The 25,970-nt window shown below is 40.5% G+C and overlaps 1 protein-coding gene across 1 annotated transcript in view; it reads right to left on the reverse strand.

The window, feature by feature from the left end:
* Positions 1–25,970, reverse strand: part of GPR19 (G protein-coupled receptor 19) — a 41,024-nt gene that overhangs the window by 8,622 nt on the left and 6,432 nt on the right. Inside the window, exon 3 of the mRNA XM_049625079.1 lies at positions 13,583–13,739. The gene's annotated coding sequence lies outside the window, so the exon portion shown is untranslated. The remainder of the gene's footprint in view (positions 1–13,582; positions 13,740–25,970) is intronic.

A 25,970-nucleotide genomic window follows, 5' to 3' on the forward strand; every position in this document is an offset into this window, starting at 1 on the left:
GAGCTCCCCAGAGCCAGCTGTGCACATTTCTTCGCAACTCCAAGTTCAATGACATCATGCTGGTATAAATCAGCCTTGGCAGGAATATTCACACCATGGAAACTGACAAACACCACAAATCAGGTTTTGTTTTTTTTTTCTTCTCCTGCTCAACTAGATGTTAAACATTTACCAGCCTACTGCCTCCAGTAGGGCAGGATTTACAGGGCAACATACCCTGAAGCCCTGAATTTACATCCCTGAATTTACAAATGGCTAAGGAGGCCACACAGGCTCTTCAGAAGCTTCCTGAATGGTTATCTTGCTTTCTGGCTCTGAGCTATGGCTTTGGTGTGGACACTGAGCTCAGTGCTTTATGGAACTACATAAGGCCCAGGTAGCCACCAGCAAGACTGTGGTGGGGGAACAAAAAAACCAGAGAGGATAAGACACGTTCTCACAATGTGCCACCCAGATATGCCTGCCAGATGAAATACAGGATCCCCAGTAAAAGATGAATTTCAGACAAAGGACAATATTTTAGCATAGATATATCCCATATAATATTTAACTAGTATCCTATATTTTTATTAGCTAAATCTGGCAAACCTACACCCAGAACATAATCCTGTGCTGAAAATCTTCTCATCTCACAACATAGGAATATTGCAAAGTGTACATGTATGAAGGCTTTGAAGTCAGAAAGCTCAAGTGTAAATTCCACCTTTGTTGCTAAGTTGTTGTGTGACCCGGGACAAATGATCTAACCCTTCTTGAACTCCAGTTTTCTTATCTGTAAAATAAGGATAATTATTCCTATCGTATTTGATTATTATGAAGATAAAATGAGATAATATATGCACAGGAGTTAAATGAGCTAATACCAACCAATCTGCCTAGTATGAGGAAAATTGTCAATAAGCCTTATCCTTGTGCAGGTCTATACATGATCTAATGCAGTGTCTAGCACATAGCAAGTGCTTAAAAAATTAGCACTCTTACGGAGGTTCTTAAAAAAGTTAAAAATAGAACTAGTACAATCCAGCAATTGCACTACGAGGCATTTACCTAAAGAATACAAAAATACTAATTTGAAGGGATACATGCACCCCAAATGTTTATAGCAGTATTATCACAATAGCCAAATTAAGGAAACAGCCCAAGTGTCCACTGATAGGTGAACGGATAAAGAAAATGTGATGTGTATATATATACGATGGAATATTACTCAGCCATAAAAAAGAATGAAATCTTGCCACTTGCAACAACAAGGATGGAGCTAGAGAGCATTACGCTAAGTGAAGTAAATCAGTCAGAGAAAGACAGGCACCATATGATTTCACAATATATAGAATTTAAGAAACAAATGAGCGAAGAGGAAAAAAGGAGAGGCAAACCAAGAAAGACTCAACTATAGAAAACAAACTGATGGTTACCAGAGGGGAGCCAGAGCGACAGGTGACCTAGGTGATGGGGATTAAAGAGTGCACTTCTGATCAGCACTTTGTGATGAATGGAAGTGTTGAATCACTATCCTGTACACCTAAAACTAACATTATACTGTATGTTAACTAAATGGAATTTAAATATCAACTTTTTAAAACTTTAAAAAAAATTAGCACTCTTACTACTGTTAGCCCATGGAAGTCTCAAAAGCCATATGACAAGCAAATTTTAGTAACCACATCTCATACTGTAGTGATAATACTAACATCAGTCACATAATTTAACTGTGTTAAGAGTGAATGGCTTTTGCAGAGGGGCCTTGGCACCTAATCATTATTCACATTGTTGATTCTAAGGGAAAAATCATTGAGATCCAAATAAATCAACACAACCTTTCTCCAAGTTGGGCATGATTTTTTTTAGTGACAGATTAGCCAAATAAAACCTTTTTCTATACTTTAAACCAAAATATGTAATACAATGACTTGAATGTCTTTCTCAAAAACATGTGAAATCCACTCCACTTAAATTATTTCCATTAAGTAATTGTGAATAATTGCAAAAGAACCTCATATTTCCAGTGAAACAGTTTCTCCTCCACCATCGGAGACCCCTAGTATCACATGCTTACTAACCTGGAATTTTCTCTACTGCCCTTTCCCCCTTTTCTATTGTATGTCATATAACATATAAATATTCCTCCATAATAGTTCCAGCTCTGTGTCTTTCAATCTGTTTCCGGCCTGGGATCGAGCAGTGTCCTAAGAGCAGCCTGGGCACACCATCTTTGTGTCTGGATACTGGTTGTCCATGGACCTGTATTACTCTTCTACCACCTTTACCTTTCTTTGTCCTTCACATGAATTCTAAAATATCAGAAATAAACAGAGTCAGCATCCTTGGAGTGATTTCTGGGAATGAGGAAAGCTTCTTTCTCAACTTCTCTTACCATTAGAGCATCATTCTTTTAAAGTCAAGGTCCCTATTAAAATGTAAATACTTCTTAAAGAGTAAATATTTTTACTATTATAAGCAGAAGAGACCCCTTTTATCTCTGAGATCAATGATCTTAGTGGGAAGGAAAAAAGAAGAGGTGCCAAAACAAAAGTCTTGAGGACAGTCACACCTGAGAGAATAAAGATGGGGTGCCATTATGGGAGGGAGTGGGTGAAGGGTGAAAGGCTGAAGGTGAAGAAGCACCTACTTGACAGTTTTGTGTAGGGATGGCTAGCACTGGAATAAATGTCACACCCAAAAGAATATAACAGAAAGGAACCCAAGCTCTACCCCACATGAACGTTTCTGTTGGTCATGAGCTGCAGTCCTCCCCAAATTCTTTACAAACAATGTTGCAGGAGAAAATGTTAGGTTACCCTGGCATCTCACTATAGGTGCATATAAAGGACACTAGCCAATCTCTCTCACCCCACTGCCATTTAGTAAAGTTCTGTGCAGGAGGGATGTAGCTCCAGGGTTAATAATACTGAACTTCTCCCTCTCTCTACTGTTCACACAAAATCTATAAAATCAGACAAAATGGGGGGGGGGGAAGAAATATCAAGAAACATCACCCTAAGAAATGACTATTTTCTTACAATGGTATATGCAAAATAGTCTTCAATTATACAATTACCCAATATTTTTTATCACTCAATGTGAACCAGGATTGTGCTAATTGCTAAAAATATGGAAGTCAGCTAGACAGACAAGGTCCCTGTTTTTGTGGAGCTTACCTCTAGTAAGGAAAACAAATAACAGCTAAACAAATACATAAAGAGTAAAGTAATGGCTAGTGCTAGGGAGGAAAATAAAGCAAAATGAGGGACCAAGGATCCATGAAAAATGGGATGGCACATGACTGGTTGGTTACCCAATGGCCATTCCCAACTTCTCCCTTGTCTTCCTCTCTCAAGAGGCTGAAAAGGCAAGATAACAACTTTCTGCCATCCCTTGCAGCTAGGGATGGTCACAACATCATTGCTTCTGGCACTGAGACAAGAGGAAATCTCTAGGTGGATGTTGGGAAGCTCTTGAGAAAATGTTTCTCTCCTGGTAAGAGGAAAGAAGCATGTGGAAAGTGTTCTATCTTGTGGGCCTGGCTGCCCCTTACTTCTTAACCTTTGTAAACTGTCATGTGAAGAGGTCAGGGCACTGGGTGGTATCTTATCACCCAGTAATAAGGGCAGGGCAAGTCCTGAGACTCAAAAAGATATTACCCAGTGTCCTGACACTGAGGTAATGTTAGAACAGCCACCACTAGGCTTCTCAAATAAGCAATGTTTCTGTATGGCTTTAATCCCCTTTGAGTTTTCTATTACTTGCCTCTAAAATCATCATAACATAGGGTCTTATTTTAGATGGAGTGGCCAGAGAACAGTTCTCTGAAGAAGTGATACTACAGCTGAAACTCCAGTGATGGCAAGCCAGCCACAGGAAAGTCAGAATAACATTCTAGGCAGAAGCAATGTGTGCAAAGACCCTGGGGCAGTAATAAGCCTGTTATGTAGCTGGAGCATATGAATGTGGAATAAAATGGTACCTGATATAATCAGAAAGGTAGGCAGTGGATTAAATCACATATGGCATTGTAGGGCACAGATATTATTCTTATTGCAATGAGACTCACTGCAGGCTTTAAGCAAAAGAGTGATAGGAGTATGACCTGATTTATGTTTTAAAAATACAACTTTAATTGCTGTGTAGGTGGCTGAGAGAAGTGGGGGCACCAGTTAAGAAACTATTACAATAAGCTAAGTAAGTAATAATGATGGCTTAGACCTAGTAGCAATGTAGGTGGAGAAAAGTAGATGGCTACTGAAAATATTTTGGAGACAGAGCCAAGAATATCTGCTGGTGTGTGATGGGGTTAGGGGAACAGGGATGACTCCCAGGTTTGAGGGTCTGCGATGCGGGGGGGGGGAGGAAGAAAAAGTTTGGGGAGATGGAAATCAGTAATTCTATTTTGGGTGAGTTACATTCTTAGCAGATACCCAAGTAGAGACATCCAGTTGTCAGATAAATAGATTAAGTTTGGAGAAATGTCTATTGAGATTCTTTGCCCATTTTCATTAAGTCATTCATCATTCCATAAATCCATTTTAAGATCATACTATGTGCCAGAATGTACTGTGCTAAGAACTATGTATACAATGATCAATAAAACCATGTCCCTACCTTCAGGAAGTTCACAGTCTAATTATGACTATGCTGTGGAGGGATGGAGAGAAGAGGAATAAATAAGTACAAATAAAACCAGTAAGTTGTAGTGAGTTCTGTGAAAGAAAAGAGCAGAGCATGGTAGGAGGACCTTCTTTAGGGCTGGGTGGTTGGGGAACCAAAGGAAGCAGTAGCAGCCATGACAGAGAAGAGCAAGCCATTGCGAGTAGACTCCCTAGGACTCCTGCTGCAGACAGATGACAAGACAAGAAAACCCAGTCCCTAAGCTGCCCTGGATTCCCAGCTACCTTCCAGATCTTGAACAATGTTTCAGGCTCCTTAAGGCCTGGACTTAGTACTTGTGATAGGCTGTTTTCCTTGAGGCAACTCAGACTTCTCTGCAGTCAAAAGAACCTATCTCACAGGGGGAGGGGGACAAGAAAGAGAGAAAAAGGGGTAAGCGGGGCCTAGAGGGCCTAAGTGCCTCCGGGAACTTCCTTTGACTCTGTACCAGATTGGTTCCCCTATTCGCCTATCCCACTCCACAATATGTCCCCACCCGGTCATTTAAGCAGGGAGCAAAGAATGCCTTCATTTCTGCCTAGAGGAGGGGGAAAAGAGGAGGCCTGATTCACTCACATGCAGGTCACTGTTCCACAGAGTCAGTGTTGCCCATTGATAATTGCAACTGGAAGACTCCACCACATTGTACGGAGGCAAGATAATAAGTCACTCAAGAATTGATCTGTGCTGTGCTCTTTGCTGAGATTTTTTTTTTTTCTGTCCCCTTCTGAGAATGACCCCAGACCCTAAGTTCTGCCTTATTTTGCAGGAGAGTTGTATTACCGGGCTTGAGACAACACTGTTTCCTTGGCTTTTGTTTTCTGGAGGCTGAGTTCTCTGAGGGGATTTCTATAGAGGGTAGGAGAGAAAAACAAGGATGGCTGAACCAGGATGTGGCTGTGGCCCCTGGAGTCATGTGAAAGGCAGGCCTAGATGGCCACAAAAGATCTTTTGGGAATGATGAAAAGGTTCTGAAATTTGATTATGGTGATGGTTGTGCAATGCTGTAAATATAACAAAAATCACTGTCTTATACACTTAATATGAGGGAATGTTTTGGTATATGAATAAAGTTGTTAAAAAACAAAAAACAATGTTGGCCTGGAACCCTTGCCTCACTTCCCCACTGCACTCACTTCCCTACTGCTCCCCACTGACAAGTGGTAATAGAGGAGTGCAGCTAGCAGGGTGGACTCAAGGCATAGAGTTCCTAGCTGGGAAGAAAGTCCACTGCCCCAGGGGTGGTACCAACACAGATCTACCAGTTTCCAAGGACACGTGGTGGCCCAGATCATAATTACATTTCTGCTATAATCAGAAGGGATCCAAGGCTAGAGCGACCATCCCATACATTTTGCTGTAAGAACCCCATGACGTAGGAAGAGAAAGAGACTCCCACTCCCAGTCCCAGTAAAGTTTGTCACTGACTTTTCCACTTAGCCTGGTAGGATGGAGCCCTGACGTTATTTAAAGGAAATAATATATGTAGGAGGCAAAATGCCCCCCCCCCCCCTCACCAAAGATGTCCATGCCACACAGAAAAAGAGACTCATAAATGAATGAGCCCTTAAAAACAGAGAATCCTCTCTGGTTAGAAACAGACAGATGAGGGGCACCTGGGTGGCTCAGTTGGTTAAGCGTCTGACTTCAGCTCAGGCCATGATCTCGCGGTTTGTCAGTTCGAGCCCAGCGTCGGGCTCTGTGCTGACAGCTCAGAGCCTGAAGCCTGTTTCGGATGCTGTGTCTCGCTCTCTCTCCGCCCCTCCCCTGCTTATGCTCTGTCTCTCTCTGTCTCAAAAATAAATAAAACATTAAAAAAAAAAAAAAAAAGACAGACAGATGAGGCAAAAGAAGTTAGAGAATGATTCCAAGCATGACAAGGAAGCAGATATGCTGTTGCTGGCTCTGAGATACAGGGGCTCACGTGCAACAACCAGAGAGGCCACTAGGAGTGATGGATGGTCCCCAACTGATAGCCATGAAGAAAATGTGACCTTAGTCCTACAACCACAAGAACTGGATTCTGCCAATCACTGAGAAGAGCTTGGAAGGGGAATCATCCTCTAAAAAGAAACACAGTCCTGCCCACACCTTGATTTCAGCCTTGTGAGACTCTAAGCAAAGAAACCAGCCAACCCACCCAGACCTCTGACCTGCAGAACTGTGACATAATAAATAGCTATTATCTTAAGCTACTAAATTTGTGTTAATTTGTTAAGCAGTAATAGGAACTAATTCAATATGGCATTTCTTAGATAACTGGGTGTGAACACTATCACTTTCCACTACCCCACCAGCATCTAGATTAGTAGAAACCTTGAAAAGCTTAAAGAGTGTATTTTACCTTAAAGATTGGACCAGGGACTAAAACCAGGGCTCTGATTCTGATCACAAGCACTGAACAGAAAGTCATGAGAAACAGGTCTTATTTTTAGATCCCTGTAAGGACCTTAAGTAAATCAATCTCTCTGACTCTCCATTTCCATGTCTGCAATATCAATGAATTGGCCTAGATGATTTCTAAGTTCCTTTTAGTGTAATGAACTAAAACTGATAGATGTTTCAAGGAACAACACACATTCATTTAATATATAACCCACTACTTTCACCCGGCAGAGAGCTCATCCCAAGAGGGCATTTTGATGGGAGGAGAGGGAAGTTGGTTAGGGCTGCTGAGGCTTCTGTGAGCTTCTGATAACCAAGAACAGTATGGGTCTCCAAAGAAGAGATGAATTTCCCCTATGGGCCAGCTAAGCACCCTACCCCTGCCACCCCCAGGTGCCCCAATAATTATCCTGGAAGAGCCAGCAACCTCTTGAAGATTCCCTGCAAGAAGTGATGGGTCAGGGAGGACCTGCCACATGTGTTTGCCTTCCATTCTATCTAAACCAAGCTTCTCAGAGGGGAGAAGAACTTACTAGCATCCTCTACCAATTTCCCACACCTCTCTTCCCAGTATGGAGTCTTTCGAATTCTGAAGGAAACAATTTGGCCAAGGGATTTGCACCTCCCCAAATTCAATGTAATTCATTGCAGCAAATGGTTTTTGAATAGCTGCTGTGTGCTCACTGAGTTAAAGTAGAGGCGAGCAGTTGTTCTGGAGGTAAGCGTTCAGTTTCATTTCCAAGCTTGGATTTCAGTATCAAAATCTCTAGTGAAACTCAGGAAAGAAGGAGGAGGCAAAGACCAGACACATTACACTCAAAGCACAGAACGATACAGTAGATGCGATTTACAGTCATTTGAAAAGAAGATGGTTTTCCTTAAGAACTGAGTGCAAACACTGAACAGAGTTACTAAGAACTCTGTTTTTCAGAAGCATTTATATTCTGTCTCACATCAAAGTAATGTCAACACTCTGGGTAAATTTTGTCCTCAATCAGGGTTTTTCCAAGAAAGCAAACCTGTAAGTTCATGGAGCAGAACTTAGATTTGAATTTGCATTAATGTGCATTCTTCATGGACAAATTATGCAACTATATGTAGCCAGCTGTCACTGAAAATACGTTTGACATGTATTTGCTTTTTTTCACATGGTTAATATATATTTTAGTACCATATATTTTTAGACATTTTATAAGTTAAAACGATGCTATCATTTCTCATTGGTTCATACTTTAATCCTCTCTGTACATCAGCCATGGTTGACCCAAGTCACCTACACCAATCATTTTTAGCTTTTCTTCCTCAGAGACAGATGTGACAAATGTGTTTTTACATGTGACACACCCCTACAGATGTATCCAGAATTATGTGCAACTCTACGAGCCTGACCTATAACTCCAAAACTGAGTCTTCAACTAAGAAATCATGTGGAAAAGAAAATAATTGTGTAGATATCCTTAAATTTATTCTAATTAATTTAAAAAATTAATCACTGGCAAATCTTGGTATTTGATACATTAGCAAGCAATTATTTGCAACTGATATCCTTTGCTTGGCATATATTTTGACACCATAGTTGATAAGAGCATGCTATATACTGTAAATGTACACCTGAAATCTGAATTCTTTTATTCTTTTTTTCCTTAAATGTTTTACTTACTTTTGAGAGAAAAAGAGACAGGGAGCATGTGCAGGGAGGGGCAGAGAGAAAGGGAGACAGAGGATCCCAAGCAGGCTCTATGCTGTCAGCACAGATGCGGGGCTCGAACTCACGAACTGCAAGATCATGACCAGAACAGAAGTCGGACACTTAACCAACTGAGCCAACGAAGTGCCCCTGAAATCTGAATTCTTGAAGGCTAAGGGTGCCTGTCACAGAGAACCAGAGAAAAGACTATAAGGAAGAAAAACATAGTTATTCTCCCAACGGGGCAATGGTGGGGATATGATAAACCTGTTATAAAAGTCTACCAATGAGCATTTTTCTGGAAGTAACTAATCTCCTACCCATGATCTATAAAGCCACTGACATTCTAAAAGGTTTCATAGGCTATGCCCAAACTTGGAAGTTGTGTTACATTCCTTAGATGTGGAAGAAAATGACTCTTCACACATTTCAAATATGAAGAGGCTGTATAATGTGGTGATTGGGAGCATGGGCTCTTAGAGCTGTGGTTCACAGTTAATTCTGCCTCCCAGGGGACATTTAGCAATGTCTGAAGACATTCTTGATGTCACAATTGGGGGAGGAGGGTGTTACTGACATCTGGTAGGTAGAGGCCAGGTATGCTGCTAAACATTCTAAAATAATGTAGGAAAGCCCTCCACAAACACAGAGTTAGCTGGCCCCAAAAACCAATAGTGCTGAGGTTGAGAAACCCTGCTATAAAGCAACCTGCCTGGGTTTCAGATCACTCAATACCTATGTAGCCTCTACCAAGTTACTTAACATTTTTGTCCTTACTGAGTGCTTTTTACCAATAAAATTAGGATAATAATGGTACCCACCTTATTGATTTGTTGTGAGAATAAAATAAATGATGCAGGAAAGGAGCTAAGAACAATGTTTGGAACAAAGCAAGTGTTCAACAAACACTGACTTCTGTTATCACTGTATGTATTGAGAAAGACTGAGAAGAAATATAACAAAATTGTAACAAGGGTTGTTTCCAGGTGGCAAGGTCATGACTGATTTTTATTTTCATTACAGTTCTACAGTTTTCATGTTTTCCAAATTTCCTAGAACTGTATTTATATTAACCTAATATCCAAAAACATATACTATATTTTTAAAGAATGCAGAGGAAAGAACTTTACTTGTGATATGGCGGAAAGAGGACAGAATTCAGATCCTGGCTCTATCTGCTGCGTGGGACTTTGGGCAGGTTAGTCCATCTCTATGAGCTTCAATTTCCTGATCAGAAATTGGGGCTAATAACCTATGTCACAGAGTCTGTATCAGGATTACACATGACAGACATCCAGTGCCTAGGAAAGTATGCTGAATGAGAGGTTCCATGAGATGACTGCTTTAAAAGTTTAGCCAGGGAAAAATGACTCCATAAACAGGAAAATATATTCATCATGCTAACGCCTCTTTTGCTTTTTAAACTGTCCTCTTAGAGAGACGACCTCCCATCTCGTGTCATTTTTGGCCTTGGTTCATAAAGGAGACGCTGCATCCACATTCTGGTTCGTCCTTCTATTCCTTCCCCTTCCCTATATACACATATGCTAGGAAAGGATTCAGTAATTTGGCTGGCAGGGCCTGACTCATTTGGCAGGGTTTACGAGCAGTGGGCAAGTTACTGTGACTGAAAGGCAGGGCCCCGGTCTCACTTTCTCATATCCTTCACCCAGGCTCAGTGTCCCTCCTCCTATTTCCTCTTCCATTCCTAGCCTCCAGGTTGGCAAGGCCTCTCCCTAAGGGGAAGCCTCTCTGCTTTGTCTCTCTGTTCCACCTTCTCCTGTTCAGCTGGGAGAGTAGAGCTGGTAGACTTGAGAGGGATGAGTAGGAAGCCCAGCTAGGTTTCCAAACCTAAGCCTCTCGAGCACACCAGCCCTGCCTACCTGAGAAGCCCTGCATGAGTGTGGTGGGCATGCTGCACTTGCCTGGCTGTACAGTGCTTCCAGCACAGCTTTTCTTCTGCACAACTCACTCAGCAGGTAACACCGGAGGTAAGGCGGTAAGGAGGAGAAGTTTATCCACAAACCCTTTTCTTCCTCTCCTTAATGACTGAATTAGATGGGAACAATAGGATATGTCTCTGAATATTATAAAGAGGGGTGACTATTTTATTTATTTTATTTTTATTTTTTAATGTAATCTCCACTCCCTACATGAGGCTCAAACTCATGACCCTGAGATCAAGAGTTCCATTCTCTACCAACTGAGCCAGGCAGGTACTCCAAGAGGGATGACTGTTTAAACCCTAGTTATCCTGCTAACTTGAAATCAAATCCTAAGCAAACTTTCAAGATAACCTGAGACAATCTTTTGCACTCAAGTCCTAACTGCCATGGTTTGGGAAAAGTACTGTGGCTCCAATCTACTCTGACACTAAAGATCCCAGGGTTCTCTGGGGGAGGAGTCCTATAGTCGTGTGAGCTCTTGGCTAAGTGTTCTGGGGACAGGGAGCCACAGCTGATTAGGAGAGGCCTGCCTGGGGCAGGAACTGACCTTCTCATCACATTCAGCCTCAACCCAAGATAAACTATTTCAGTGTTGGGAGATGATGCCAGGCAAAGCATCAGAGTAAAATGAGACCATTAGGGTGCCTCTATATCTAGACACAAATAAAAATATCAGGAGAACCTCATTCTAAAGATAAATAAAATGTCAGGGGGATTGGATATCCCCAGGTAGGAATTTATGAATACTTCTTGAACTCTAGTGTGCTACTGCTTCAGGGTCAGCCTGACTAGCGTATATAAATTTCAGGCATAGTTTTGACTATATGTAGTTGCTAAGTTCTCTCCCACTACACATTCACCTCTTCACTGTCCTCTCTACAAGCACATGCAGCATAAAATAGACGTGGGCCCCTAAACCGGCTCCAGCAGAAAGCTTCCAGAGCTTTCGCAAATATATAGTGTGAGCTTACCATAAACCAGGCCTGGTGCTAAGTGCCAGAAACCCAGTGATGGAAGATACGGTCCCTTCACTCAAGGAGCTCATTTTAGATGACTATAATAGTGTAAAAGTGGTATTTGTCCCAGGGAAACATAGATTTTAGCAGGGATCCAAGGCTTAATATAAAGGACTAAAGTTCAGTATCGTTAGGAGACACAATCACTCTTCAAAGTATTCTTCGATGAAACCCTGAAGGGGAATACCTCATTTAGTGAAGAATTTTACAAATTTTAGATTTCTATCCCTTCTCTTCCTCTTCGTATCTTTGACCTAGTAACTGCTCGTAGTTTTTCCATAGCACAGAAGTATGAGATCAGTCATCATTTACTGTCAAGAGCCAAAAGGGAAACTACACAGACAAAAAGAGGAAATCTTTATATTTCAGAAATTTCTAAGAGTTAAGGGAAAAACTTATTTTTCCCTTAAAAACCTAAAATAATTTGTAAAGAGAGTGATCTGTTATTACCTTGAAGTATGATAATATTATTTTAAAGCAATAAATCTAGTCTGTTTGATACCGTAGTTTGTGGTCATAATTTCTAAAGTTTTTAATCTCTTTGTTTTATTTTGAAAACCAAGTTAAGTCCTTTTAAAGATAACATGTTTAGACTGGTCTTATTACTAGGTTCAGAGGATGAAAATATGTTCAGTTCGATTAAAAAAAAAAAATCAACCATGAGGTAATTCTAGATTTTTTTTGCCTTTAGACATCATTTGGTCACCATAGTAACACAGTACTTTACTACCAAATATCTATACAGCAAAAAGGGAAGAGAAGAACAGGCAATTACTTACTGGTTATTTGGGAGTATAGAATATGACTATTGGGATAATTCAAGATTAAATATAGATTCCACCGGGGATCTATTTTAGCCAGGCAAGCTAATTTGATCTTCTAGTAGCATCAGCTGAACAAAATTTGTAGCCAAATCAACTGTTGACATCATTTGAAATAACACAAGCAGGAAAGAAGCATAGTTTAGTAGTTAAAAATCATGGACTCTGGGGTCAATTTCCTTGGTTCCAAACCCTATTTCTAGGGTTTGCTAGCTGTATGATCTTGGGAATATTCCCTGATTTCTCTGTGCCTTAGTTTCTTCATTACCAAAATGTGGGTACTAATAATACCTCCCTCAGAGGGTTATTATAAAGATTAAATGACTGATTATTTGTGCTTAGAATGATGTCTTGCACATAGCAATAACTTTGTAAGTATTTTTTAAAAGATGAAATAAAATTTAAATTTGCTAACTTCCCTCTTTGTGCTAGGTAGAAATGGTCAAAGATACCAAGATTTAAGTACATAGCAGATTATTTTAGCCTGTAACTTTAGAAGATTCCTTTGAGAACTTCCTGGGAGCCTTATTGATGGCTATTCTGTAAGATTTGGAAGTCAGTAGCACTCTACTATCTAAAACCAGAGCTGGAAATAATCATAAGCTCTCCTTGTATCAGGAACATCAGAAGGAAGACAATTGCACAGCACAAAGAAACAGCACGCCTGCCCGCTCAGGCTCCCTAAGCCACTGCCAATAACCTCTGGGAACATGGGCACAGAATAAGCAAGGGAGGAAACAAGATTTTATTGCCATGACAATGAAATCTAGTTGATTTCAGTAATATTATTTTTTTCTTCTTTCCAGGACTCAAAGAAAAAATCGTTTTCATCAATTAGTACTTTGTTTTACTAATTATCATTGTACAAAATTTCCATCAATTTTTCTTCAACAGGCACTTACTCTGGTAAATTGTTCCTTTTACAGAACTATCTAGGCATCTTTTCTAAACCTGCAACAAATCTAAAGCCCCTAACCAACATCTAAGCCATGACAAAAATCTCTAAATTGCCTGGAAAAAAGAAGGTATTATGTTCTCTAAGCCAAATTTCAGCCGCGATACCACAGGATCCCTAGCGCATACCTTCATCTGGACTTGATTTCAGGGATGGTCTCCTTTGGTCTTCTCCGTCAGGCATAACCCTTGCATAGGAGTTTGGAGAATTCCATAAACCACCAGGAAAGCTTGGGAACACATTCATTTCTGTCCTCTGCCTTCCCCTTGGCTCGTAGCCTGCTTCCTGGTAAGAAGACAAGATGACGCTGTACTGGGTTGACGGTTAAACCATCTTCCCGCCCCCAGCCCCACTCTCTTGGTGCCCCTCCCTTATCCTTTCCAAGGCTCTGGAATGTGTCACATGGGAAATGGATCATGTGGTTCAAGGGGGGAATGTGGCCATCTTCTATCTCCCTTCCCCCACTTTTCCTTTCAGGAGCAAAGCAGCAGAAATCTCTGACCTGATTGGCTCTGACCAAAAATCTCCATATGAAAAGGAAAAGACTCAACCAAACCTCCAGCCTTCTCCACTTTCTTTTTTTGTTTTATTTCTCATCTGAACGTTTTATTATGGACATTCAGAGTTGCTTGGTAGTGAGGGAAATGATGCTTTCTTCCCAGCCCCTTTCTTTCTTATTATCAATACCCTAATGTGACAAGGTGTTCCCTAACCTCCGTCTGGAACCCACTTAGCATAACTGAGACAACTGAGTGTTCAGCACCAAGGACAGCATTGCACCCCCTTTGGCGTTCATTAAAGCCATTTGTCTACTTCACTCTCAGGTAAATAAAAATATTTTAAAAATATTTCCCTGAGGTCTTGTGTCTAAATATAAGTCAGACCACATATTTAGGGTCCTGATGTTTCCTACTATCAATTTATTGCTACTTTATAAATACAATTTTTACATATCATTACAAAGACCATCCCATGCGTACCTACCTCCCTGTTGCCATCCCATCACCCATCCTCACCCTTTAGATATGCTCCATGTTTTAGGGGAAGGGGAAATTCTCATAACATAGTTTACTATACACCCATATATCTATGCTCATGAACAAGACAAAATAAAACACAGAAACACACAGGATTTCTTAAGTGTGTATATCAAGATGTCCTTAGCCCCATTCCTAGGCCTCAGGCAGGGTTGAATTAGAGAAGCAGGGAGGAAGCCTAGTAGAAACTGTTTTTGTGCAGGGTCTATCCTGCTTTGCTGACGTCCCTGTTGCCATGGTGCTAGGTAACAGCTGAAGGGGATGATTTCTTTCAGAACCGGTCACCATGGGACCCTGCTGACTAAAGAAAGGAAGAGGAAAAAGGACTGAATTGCTGAGGAGGACTTTCAATTAGCATTTTCAGAGCCAAATTTACCTAATGGGCCCTTTCCTTATTAAATTGTTGCTGACCCTAAATCCTAAAAGGATTCTAGAAATTAGTATGGACACTGTGATGCTAACTCCCTCCATACTCCTCTGCTTTTTTCCCTAAAAATCTATTTAGGTGCAACTGAATGAAAATGCCAGCTTCACAGGGTTACTGTGGAGTGCCATCACAGAGTTGGGCGAAGGACACAGGAATCTATATTTTTCTCAGGTTGGGACTTCTGATTTTTACGAAGCCATTCATCTTAAGTCCTAACAGCCTTAACTTTACAACCACACCTGATTGTTGACACAAGGAACAATTTGTGAATGTTTTACAATGTTATAGGAGAAAGCACAAATATTTTTGAATGTGAGTTGCTGAATGATATTAAATAAAAATAAATTTGATTAAAGTCAATCCTTTGGATAGAATTTGGGCTACCTCCACCAGGAATTTAAGCAAGCTCTACGTTTATGTCATTAGGCTGGCATATAACTGATTGTTTCTAACTCAGAGTCCTTACCATGGCAATTCTAGATATTTATCTTGGGGGGCAGAAATACTTTCAAAAATTTTCTTAATGTTTATTTTTGAAAGAGAGACAGAGTGTGAGCGGGGAGGGGCAGAGAGAGAGGGAGAAACAGAATCTGAACCAGGTTCCAGGTTCCAAGCTGTCAGTGCAGAGCCTGATGCAGGGCTCAAACCCACAAACTGTGAGACCATGACCCAAGCCGAAGCCAGATGCTTAACCGACTGAGCCACCAAGGCACCCTGGCAGAAATACTTCTAATGTGCAGGAATGCAAACTCTGTTAAAAAAAAAAAAAAAAAAAAAAAAAAGAGGCTGCACAAGGAAGCTGGAGTATAATTTCAAGAAATCAAAATTCCTTCCTGGCTCAACATTCACAGCTTAAGATGTATTTACTTCTTTTATTTTAGGAGAAGAGCCAGGTTAATTCCAGTTTTTCTAAATAAGACGGAGAATTTCAACTTGGCTAATTCTAATGCTTGTAAGCTTTCAGAAAATTCATTTATCAGGAAAGCCGATAGGTGTTTGAAGAAATTCTTAGAAAGCCAGCAGGACGGTGACTTAGATATCATCTATCTTTTCTTAGTCAATAACAATAATGAGAACAACAAGAAAAACAGCTAATGTTTAACATGTCCCAGTTATTTAGTACATGTCATTTAATCCTCCTCCCAAACCATGAGACAGGTACTCTTTTTTTTTTTTTAATTTTTTTTTCAACGTTTTTTATTTATTTTTGGGACAGAGAGAGACAGAGCATGAACAGGGGAGGGGCAGAGAGAGAGGGAGACACAGAATCGGAAACAGGCTCCAGGCTCCGAGCCATCAGCCCAGAGCCTGACGCGGGGCTCGAACTCACGGACCGCGAGATCGTGACCTGGCTGAAGTCGGACGCTTAACCGACTGCGCCACCCAGGTGCCCCAGAGACAGGTACTCTTATAGACTTTCTTGTTTTATAGAAGTGACTGAGGCTTAAAGAGGATAAGTAATGTGCTCCAAACTACACAGCTACTTAGCGTGGGAATAAGGATTTGGAACTATTTAATCTGACTCCAGAGCAGGCACACTATACTATACTATTCTGCATCATGAATAATGGACTAGACTAAAATTACTTGTCAATTGATTGCAAGGTGATTCACTACTAAGGGCCTCTGACAGGAGAAATTAAAAAGATTGCTTTAAATTATTTGAGACCAGGGCACCTGGTTCAGTCAGTTAAGCATCAAACAATTGATTTTGGCTCAGGTTATGATCTCATGGTTTGTGGGATCAAGCCCTGCATTGGGCTCTGTGCTGATGGCACAGGGCCTGCTTGGGATTCTCTCTCTCCCTTTCTCTGCCTCTCCCCTGCTTGCATGCTCTCTCTCTTTCAAAATAAATAAAAATAAACTTAAAAAAAATCATGAACTTTCTGATTGCTTTAAACCAAATCGAAAGCAAACTACTGTCCAACTGTCTGAGAGATTTATTAAAATAGTTTTCTTAAGGGGCACCTGGGTAGCTCCGTCAGTTAAGCATCCAACTTCAGCTCAGGTCATGATCTCGCGGTTTGTGAGTTTGAGCCCTGGGTCAGGCTCTGTGCTGACAGCTCAGAGCCTGGAGCCTGCTTCCAATTCTGTGTGTGTGTGTCTCTCTCTGCCCCTCCCCTGCTTTCGCTCTCTCTCTCTCCCTAGCAAAAATAAACATTAAAAAAAATTTTAAAAATAGTTTTCTTAAAACAAAGCTCTTTTTACAAAAGAATGCCAGCTAATGAATGCAAAGTATAATAGTTAGGAGCAGCCCTCAATGAAATAACCTATTCAGTAAAGGACCAAAATGGGTATTCAAACTATTAAATGAGGACAGATTGTTTGTAGATGATTTGCAAACTGCAAAGGCAAATGTATTCTGGAAGGGGGGGGGGTTGGTCACCATCTTGACTATGCCACCAAACAACTTGCAATTATGTGCCAACATGAAGCAATGTGAACTACCCAATATTACTAATGAAGTACTCTTTCATAAAATGTTCAACCTGAATCTAAACAAACTTCTATTCATAGTGTCTAGTTTTTTTTAAAGGGCAGGCGTTGGAGAACAAGTCATAAGATGTTATGAGGAAATAATCAGCCAAATCAAGAATACAGACTATTCTACAAGGGAACTTATCTAGACTTATCAAAAGTCAATGTCATGAAATGAAAATAAAACAGGGGCACCTGGGTGGCACAGTCGGTTAAGCATCTAACTTTTGATCTTGGTTCAGGTCATGATCTCATAGTTCATGAGTTCCATCCCCATATCGGGCTCAGTACAGAGTCTGCTTGGGATTTTGTCTTTCTTTCTCTCTGCCCCTTCCCTGCTTGTGCACACACGCTCTCTCTCAAAAGAAATACAAACAAAAACAAAAACAAAACAGGTGTGCTGCTTGAAGGGTGTGCTGTTACAGATTAAAAGAGACTAAAGACCACAGTTGCAAAGGATATGATTTGCTGACGTGCTGACTGGGGAGGGAGAGAGAATGGAAATAAGTAGCTATAAAATATTTTTGGGAGGCATCTGGGTGGCTCAGTCAGCTTGAGCATCTGACTTTTGATATCAGCTCAGGTCATGATTGCTTAGTGTGGAGACTGCTTGAGTTTCTTTCTCTCTCTCTACCTCTGCCCTTCTTCTCCATTCCCATTCTCTTCCTCTAATAAAAATTAATTAATTAATTAAAAATATTTTGGGGACAATTGGTGAAATTTCCATTGTGAAATGGATATTAGATGACATCACAGAATTGTTATTTATATTAGGTGTAGGAAATGGTTTATAGGAGAATTTTTTTATTCTTAGGAAATGCTTAAGTATTCAGGATAAAGTGTCAAGACGAATGCAAGTTACCTTCAAATAGTTCAACAACAAGAAAATATATGTATGTATATATACAGAAAGTGTGAGAAAATATGGCAAAACAATACAATTGGTGAATCTAGGGGAAGAGTGTATGGGTGTTTATTGTACTTAAACTTTGTCATCTGAATGAAAAAGTAATAAATACTGTTCTATGCTAGAACAAGGACATGCCACATGGAGTCTGTCCCTTTCCAGGTCAGGTTTAGTGAGAAAGAAAGTGAGATAAAGGAGAATAAAGCAGTCAGAAAACTGGACTTGACCTCTTTCTAGGACGAAGTTGGATATGAGTGTACTCATTTTCTACTGTGGCTATAACAAATTATCACAAACTTAGTGGCTTAAAACAACACAAATATTAAAGTTTTATAGCTTAGAAATCTGACATGGGTCTTACTGGACTAAAATCATGGTGATGGCAGGGCTGCATTCCTTTCTGGAGGCTACAGAGACAGAATCTATTTCCTTACCTTTTCCAGCCCCCCACATTCCTTGGCTCGTAGCCCTCTCACTCCATCTTTAAAACCAACAACTTTGTACCTCTCTAACCATTATTCCACAGTCACATCTCCCTTTGATTCTGACCTCAGACTGAAAAGGTTCTTTTAAGGACCAATGTCATTAGATTGGGCCCACTCAGATAATCTCCCCTTTCAAGGTCCTTAACCTAATTGTATCTACAAAGTCCCTTTTGCTTTGTAAGGTAACATATTCACAGGTTCCAGGGGTTGGGACATGGACATCATTAGGGAGCCCTTATTCTGCATACCACAGTGAATTGCCTCCATGTTGAGAGGATCTCTACCGTTGCTCCTCTTTGGGGACCACTGCCCAGGTCCCTCATACCACACTCTGCACTTTCCATAGCTATTTGGGCCAATGGCAAGTCTCCAACAGTGTAGTCAGACAGAGATAGAGCAGTCAACTATCGCAAGCTGTTCCTATTCCCTTGAAGCATGGATGCTGAACTAACAGCCAGGGGGCTACCATGGACAGATGAGGTGATTCCATAGCATGGGCCAAGAAGAAGCTTGGGGAGGTAGCCAGTACTCCCTGGGAACTTTGCCTGAAGCCAAAAATGGGCCATGAATTCACCAGCTCCAGGTTTCAGCATCACAGGCCAGCAGATTCCCCGGTGATCAGGCCAACAAGGGACATCATGCCAGAAAACTGCCAGTACATACTCTAGATCCAGAATGAAGCCAGGGGATTCCATCTCTCATCAATTCCACAAGAATGTGTACGTTACCTTTCCCCACCCCCCATACAAATGGATGTTATCTTCAGAGAAGATGCAGGACCTCCTTGGAAGGCATTGTGAAACATGAAACATTCTATCCAAAGGAGACTTATACTACTTAAAAGAATTGTTCAATGAAATTGAACTATATCTGAGACTGAATTAGACACTTAGGGTTTTTTTTTCCCTGTAACCTAACAATGGTTTTAAAATATGATAGGACTCCCTTCAAATGGTGATACCTAATACTACTCCCCTTGAATGTGGACCTGACTTAGTAGCCTATTTCCAATGAAAAGAATGTGGCAGAAGGGATTCTATGTACCTTCTAAAGCCGGGTCATAATAAGGATAGTTTCTGCCTGGCTCGCTAACTTCTTGGACTGTTCATTCTGGAGGAAGCCAGCTACCATGTCAGGACATTCAAGCTATCTTATGAAGGGGCCCACATATGGAAAACAGGCCTCTCACCAACCAGCACCAAGAAGCAACCATGAGTGAGTTGCCATGGCAGCAGATCCTCCAGCCCTAGTCAGGTGACTGCAGTTCTCATCAATATTAGGACTGCAACCATGTTTGACACCCGAAGCCAGAACTGCTCAGCTGAGTTGCTCCCAAATTCCTGACCCACGGAAATTATGAGATGTTTATTATTGTTTCAAGTTACTATGTTTTGAGGTATTTTGTTATATAGTAATAGATAACTAATACACAAGTGAAAACTCTGGAAAAAACAAGATACCTATTCTTTCTTGGCATAGCTGAGTTAATAAGTTAAATTAAGTGTCCCTACTACATATGTGTATGTTCCTTATACAGAAGTTATGTGGTTTCATTAAGTCAAGACACTAGGAAGGGGAGAAACAATTAGCCACTTAACAGTGTTGTCTGGGGGAAGAAAAGCTAAGTCGATGGAAGTAGGTTATAAAGACTCAGAAGAACTGTAGGGAATTCTAGAACAGGAAGACAGACCTAAGACGGGACTGAAACAAGTGACCAGAAAGCTGTCAGAGCCAAGACTGGCACTGACTCTACCTCTTTCTCTATGAGGCTACAATGCCTATCATCTCTTACTTTCTCATCATCAGCTATGTTCACCTGCTTCTCTCTTTTTTAAAATTCCTATTTATGTATTTATTTTGAGAGAAAGAGAGAGTGTGCACGTGTGTGAGGGAGAGAAAATTCCAAGCAGGCACCATGCTATTAGCACAGAGCTCAATGTGGGGCTTAATCTCACGAACTGTGAGATCATGACCTGAGCTGAAATCAAGAGTTGGATGTTTAATTGCCTGAGCCACCCAGGTGCCCCACACCTGCTTCTCTTTTGGTATCAGTTCATCCTGCTTTACATTGCATTACTGGCCCCCAAATGGCTGGTCCCAACAGGCCCAGCTGGCTCTGAAATGTACACAACCTTACCAGTTCAATGTTCCTATCTAAGTAACCCAATTTCAGTTAAAAACAAACTACCATATAATCTAGCAATCCCATTTCTGGGAATATCTCTATCTCTAAAGGAAATAAAATCAGTATCTTAAAAAGATAACTGCATTCCAGGTTCACAAAGCATCATTCACAGTAGTCAAGATATGGAAACAATCTCAGTGTCTGTCAATAAATGAATGGGTAAAGAAAATATGATACAGACTTCAGAAGATGACAGAGAAGTAGGCGGACTGGGATTTCCCTCGTCCCTCAAACACAGCTGTATTGAGGCCAGAACACTTGAAACACCCAGGAAATCTATCTGCAGAGTGACAGAAAAATCTCCACAGGTGGAGGGAGACAGCTTGCCCAGACAGAGGTGCGTGTAGGTGAATTGGGGGACATATAACAGAGTGAGCACGGAGGGGAGGGATCCCCTTATGTGGAGAGACAAAGGGGAGAGAAAGAGAAGCTGTATATTGTGGTTGTGTGTTAGGACGAGAGAAAAACATCTCCAGATCACAGACTGAGGAACAAGAAATACAGAGTACCAGTCTTTACTTTGTAAACAGCCTTAGGAGCTGAAGATCCTAATTTTCAAAAGTGTGCGATTTTCTCCAAACAACACCTAGGGGTGGGGAGCCAGCCCCAGAGCTTGGTAGCAATCTCAGGGGCACACTGGGAGAGAATAATCCCCTTCCTGGAGTATTGTGGGAAGAGGGGTTATTGCCCCGCCAAGGACCAAAGAGTCTGCAGGCGCCCAACATGTTGGGAGAGTGGAGTAGCGCTACCCCAGAACAGGGTTGCATGGTGCAGGATCCTTTAAAAACAGGTGCTGAATCCCAGCCCACTGCCTAGGAGGTGTGGGAGACTGTGGAGCAGGATAGGCTGACCACTGGGACTACTCTGTGAGGACCGCCTAAACTGTGTGGTTTGAGACACTGGTGAGGGGAGGAGAGATTGGGGTGTTACCATTTTTATCTCCATTACCAACATGGTGGGGCTTCAGAGAACAGGACAGCAGCCCCCAGTGGAGGCGGGACCTGCTTCCTAGAGAGATTGACACTGACCCAAACCAAGCAGCATCTCATCCAGACCAGCACAGCCGCAGGTCTCAGGCACCAACAGACAACTGTCCTGTGGTTTTGTATGTTAGTCTGTTGCTCTTTTTTTTCCCCTCTTTTCTTTCTTTCCTTCTCTTCTTTTTCTTTTTACCCTCTTCTTCTTTTTTTTTTTTTTCCTTTAGAATCAGGCTCATAGTTTCTGATTTGATTTTTGGTCAATTCTTATTATATATATTTTTTCTTTATTTTTTTTCTTTCTCTTTGTTGGTTTTTTTAATCAGGCATTTTTACTCTATTCCTTTATACCTCTTCTATACCTCCTTCTTTATTTTCCTTTCTCTGGATTAAGCCTTAAAGTTTCTTTGATTCTCTGCTTGGTCTTCTTTTTTTTTTTTTTTTTTTTTTTTTTTGCCCCTTTCATTTTTCTCCTCGTATGAGATCAGGTCCCCTGCCCGTTCCTTTTTTCCAGAGTTACTTCAACAAAAAATTAAAGCATACCTGGTGGAAAGTCTAAACAATCCACTACTACGAGTAAGGAGGAGCTTTGTAGAAGACTGACCAGTGGGATAGAGCAGGCAATACACAACAACAGAGAGCACTGACACACTCCAAAAATACTTCCTGAAGTTCCAAGCCCTGGACAGTGTATGACCCCTTTTTAATATAGTATTACTTGCAGGTGCAGGACATATAACAAGCTATTAAAGCATGTAAAAGACAGAAAACTAGCCAAAATGATGAAACAGAAGAATTCTCCTCAAAAGAAATTCCAGGAAGAAATGACAGTCAGAGAATTGCTTAAAACATATAAAATATATATCTGAACAAGAATTTAGAATAACAGTCATAAGACTAATAGCTGGGCTTGGAAAAATCATAGAAGACAGCAGAGAATCTATTGCTGCAGAGATCAAAGACCTAAGAAATAGTCATGATGAATTAAAAAATGCTATAAATGAGATGCAAAATAAACTAGGTGCAGTGACAGTGAGGACAGAAGAAGCAGAGGAGAGAACAGGTGAAATAGAAAATAAAATTATGGAAAATGATGAAGCTGAAAAAAAGAGGGAAAGGAAGTTACTACACCACAAGGGGAGAATTAGAGACCTAAGCAATTCAATGAAATGAAATAATATCCATATCATAGGAGTTCTAGAAGAAGAGAGAAAGGGGCAAAAGGTTTATTTGAACAAATTATAGCTGAGAACTTTCCTAATCTGGGGAAGGAAACAGGCATCCAAGTATAAGAGACACAGAGAACTCCCTTCGAAAACAACAAAAAAAGGTCAACACCATGACATATCATACTGAAACTGGCAAAATACAAAGATAACAAGAGAATTCTGAAAGCAGCTAGGGACAAATGGGCCTTAACCTACAAGGATAGATACATAAGGGTAGTAGCAAACCTGTCCACTGAAATTTGGCAGGCCAGAAGGGAGTGGCAGGAAATATTCAACATACTTAATCCTTTATCCAGCAAGGCTGTCATTCAAAATAGAAGGAAAGATAAAGACTTTCCCAAACAAAAACTGAAGGAGTTCACGACCACTAAACCAGCCCTGCAGGAGATCCTAAGGGGGACTCTGTGAGTGGAATGCTGCAAAGGACCAGAGATATCACCACAAGCACAAAACCTACAGATAACACAATGACACTAAATCCATGTATTTCAATAATCACCCTGAATGTAAATGGACCAAATGCCCCAATCAAAAGACATAGGGTATCAGAATGGATAAAAAAACAAGATCCATCTATATTCTGCCTATAAGAGACTCATTTTACACCTGAGGACACCTGCAGATTGAAAGTGAGGAGATGGAGAACTATCATGCTACTAGACAGCAAAAGAAAGCCAGAATAGCCATACTTATATCAGACAAACTAGACTTTAAAACAAAGATTGTAACAAGAGATGAAGAAGGGCATTATATCATAATTAAGGGGTCTATCCATTTAGAAGATCTAACCATTGTTAGATTGTTGTAAATTGTAAATGTTTACATCCCCAACATGGAGGCACCCAAATATATATATATCAGTTAATTACAAACATAAATAAATGTATAGATAATAATAGTGATTGTAGGGGACTTCAATATTCCACTTACAACAATGGACGGATCACGTAGGCAGAAAAATAAATAAGGAAACAACAGTCCTGAACGACACATTAGACCAGATGGACTTAACAGATACATTCACAACTTTCCATCCAAAAGCAGCAGAATACACATTCTTCTCAAGTGACATGGAACATTCTCCAAAATAGATCACATACTGGGTCACAAAACAGCCCTCAACAAATATAAAAGGATTGAGATCATACTATATATATTTTCAGATCACAACTTGAAACCAACCACAAGAAAAAATTTGGAAAGCCCCTAAATACATGGAGGTTAAAGAATATCCTACTAAAGAATGAATGGGTCAACCAGGAAATTAAAGAATAATTTTAAAAATATATGGAAACAAATGAAAATGAAAACACAACAGTCCAAACCCTTTGGGATGCAGCACAGGCAGGCCTAAGATACACTGCAATCCAAGAAGTAAGAGAGGTTCTGGGGCACCTGGGTGGTTCAGTTGGTTAAGTGTCCGACTTTAGTTCAGGTCACGATCTCACGGTGTGTGAGTCTGAGCCCTACATCGGGCTCTGTGCTGACAGTTCAGAGCCTGGAGCCTGCTTTGGATTTTGTGTCTCCCTCTCTCATTGCCCCTCCCCCACTCGCATTCTCGGTCTCTCAAAAATGAATGTTAAAAAAAAAAAAGTAACAAAGGTCCCAAATACAGAACCTAATTTCACACCTAAAGGAGGAAGCAGAAAAGAAAGCCCAAAGCCAGCAGAAGAGAAATAATAAAGATCAGAACAGAAATAAACAACAACATAGAATCCAAAAACAAAACAAAACAGATCAATGAATCTAAGAGCTGGTTTTTTGAAAGAATAAACAAAATTGATAAACCCCTAGCCAAACTTCTCAAAAAGAAAAGAGAGAGGACCCAAATAGATAAAATCATGAATGAAACAGGAGAGATTACAACGAACACCTCAGAAATACAAACAATTAGTAGAAAATACAATGCAAAATTATATGCCAAAAAACTGGACAACCTGGAAGAAATGGACAAATTCCTAGACACTCACACACTACCAAAACTCAAACAGGAAGAAATAGAAAATTTGAATAGACCCATAACCAGCGAAGAAATTGAATAGGTTATCAAAAATCTGCCAACAAATAAAAGTCCTGGGCCAGATGGCTTCACAGGGGAACTCTACCAGACATTTAGAGCAGAATTAATACCTATTCTTCTCAAGCTGTTCCAAAAAGTAGAAACGGAAGGAACGCTTCCAGATTGATTCTATGAAGCCAGCATTACCTTGATTTCCAAACCAGACAAGACCCCACTAAAAAGGAGAATTACAGCCAATATCCCTGATGAACACAGATGCAAAAATTCTCAACACGATACTGGCAAATCAAATTCAACAGTATATTAAAAAAATTATTCACCAAGATCAAGTAGGATTCATTCCTGGGCTGCAGAGCTGGTTCAATATTCGCAAATCAATCAACGTGACACATCACATTAATAGAAGGATAAGAACCATATGATCCTGTCAATAGATGCAGAAAGAGCATTTGACAAAATACAGCATCGTTTCTTAATAAAAACCCTCAAGAAAGTCAGGATAGAAAGTACATAACTTAACATCATAAAAGCCATATATGAAAGTCCCACAGCTAATAACATCCTGAGAGCTTCCCCCTGAGATCGGTAACATGACAGAGATGTCTACTCTCACCACTATTGTTTAACATAGTGTTGGAAGTCCTAGCCTCAGCAATCAGACAACAAAACAAAATAAAAGGCATCCAAATTGGCAAAGAAGTCAAACTTTCACTCCTCACAGATGACATGATACTCTACATGGAAAACCTGAAAGATTTCACAAAAAAACTG

Source organism: Panthera uncia, chromosome B4, assembly GCF_023721935.1.
Source record: "Panthera uncia isolate 11264 chromosome B4, Puncia_PCG_1.0, whole genome shotgun sequence".
Taxonomy (NCBI): Eukaryota; Metazoa; Chordata; class Mammalia; order Carnivora; family Felidae; genus Panthera; species Panthera uncia.